The following is a 1,529-nucleotide window of genomic DNA, read 5'->3' on the forward strand; positions in this document are numbered from 1 at the left end:
GGCGAGGCTGCGGTGGCCGGGAGCGGCCACTTCACTCCAGTCTGGGCGACAGAGTGAGACTCCAACTCAAAAAAACAAAACAAAACAAAACAAAACTGGGTACTCTGTGTGAGCACAATAAAAATGGAGACTGATCACTCTTACCTAATTGTCCACACCTTACAACTAAGACTACAGTTTAGTAATTTATGAGTTTTTTAAAACAACTTTGCCTGCTTGATAATTATAAATAGGGACAGATCATTACACGTCCATGTGGTCTGTTGACTCTAAAAAGTTTCACATCAGACTGTTACAGAAAAAGGGTTTAAAAGTTTCATATGTATAACCTATTAAAAAGAAGATTTTAAGTTTTTTTCAGCCAAAACAAAAAACAAAACAGTGCCCACACGGAGGGCAGCAGAACCAGAGGACCAAAGAGGCCCCCAGTTGGCAGTTGCAATTAGCCACCAAAACTCCAAGCACCCATCAAAGACCTGGTTAAAACAAACCTGCTAAGGGGATGGTGTCCATGGCATATAGGCACAGTCTGTGGGGGCACTGAAAGCATAGTTACCCTAAAAATGCCCTAACCTCCAGGACCTTGTCCACTGTGCAGGCCAGAAAGCCACTGAAAAGCAAGTGCACTCTCGTCTGAAGAGAGGCGAGAACACTTGGCTCACAAGTGGAGGCCACTTACGGAGGCCTGCACATCTGCTAAGCTGCCTGGCACTGGATCACCCTCACCCCAACAACCTCCCAGGTAAATATTAGGGCGCTGGAACCCAAATTAATTTCTTAATTTAACACAGGTGCCAGCCTTTTGGTCCTGGCCATCCATGTTGAAATCATACAGCCTTATCCAAAAGGATTTTCTCTTTCAAACAACAGCGGGGGAAGAAAAATACAAAACTCAGTTAGCCCTCCCCCACTGTCTTTGCTACAAAAAAGCAAAGTTTTTTTTTCTTTTCTGACTTCTCGCCGCCAATCCCGAATGAACCCGGCCCCTCTCCCTCCTCTCCGGGCAGTGCCCCCTCTGCGGGGGACAGGTCAGACGGAGCGACCTTTCCTGGGGTATATTCCTTTTTCTACCTCTGATTTGTAGCATTGGAGAGCTCGGCGGCCTCGCGAGGGGCCGGCTTCCGCGACGGGTCCGGGGACCCCCACGACCGTCCTGCCAAGGGCCGGGGCGCTGTCTACACCCAGGGAAGCCACGTCGCCCGCAGAGCGGCCGACGGCGTCGGGTCAAGGCGCAGGCCTCTTCGGAGAGGCGGGTTCGAATCCCGCCGCCGCCCGTCTGGTGCGCACGGCTGCCTCTTCCCCGCGAGCAGGGCCGGGGCTTTGCGCCCGCGTCCCCCGCTACAATGGCGAGCGGCGCAGACGCCCGCTCTCCTCGAGAAGGCGGCGGGAGGTTTGCTCGTGCGACAAATGTCCGGCGAAGCAAAACGGCCGCGGCGGCGATGTTCCCGCCCGGCTTCGAGCCGGGGGCCTTTCGCGTGTTAGGCGAACGTGATAACCACTGCACTACGGAAACCCGCGGGCGCCGGCCC

General features: G+C 53.8%; 1 non-coding gene and 1 pseudogene across 1 annotated transcript; both read right to left on the reverse strand.

Moving 5' to 3' along the window:
* The window catches only part of LOC103251429, a 10,147-nt pseudogene extending 8,994 nt beyond the window's left edge, over positions 1 to 1,153 (reverse strand).
* A 287-nt stretch (positions 1,154 to 1,440) lies between these two features.
* TRNAV-AAC lies at positions 1,441 to 1,513 on the reverse strand. The gene has a single exon. It is a non-coding gene; the product is annotated as a tRNA-Val (tRNA).
* Between the last annotated feature and the right edge of the window lie 16 nt (positions 1,514 to 1,529).

The sequence above is a fragment of the Carlito syrichta genome, unplaced genomic scaffold (genome assembly GCF_000164805.1).
Source record: "Carlito syrichta isolate Samal-C Ts95f unplaced genomic scaffold, Tarsius_syrichta-2.0.1 Scaffold142894, whole genome shotgun sequence".
NCBI classification, from domain to species: domain Eukaryota; kingdom Metazoa; phylum Chordata; class Mammalia; order Primates; family Tarsiidae; genus Carlito; species Carlito syrichta.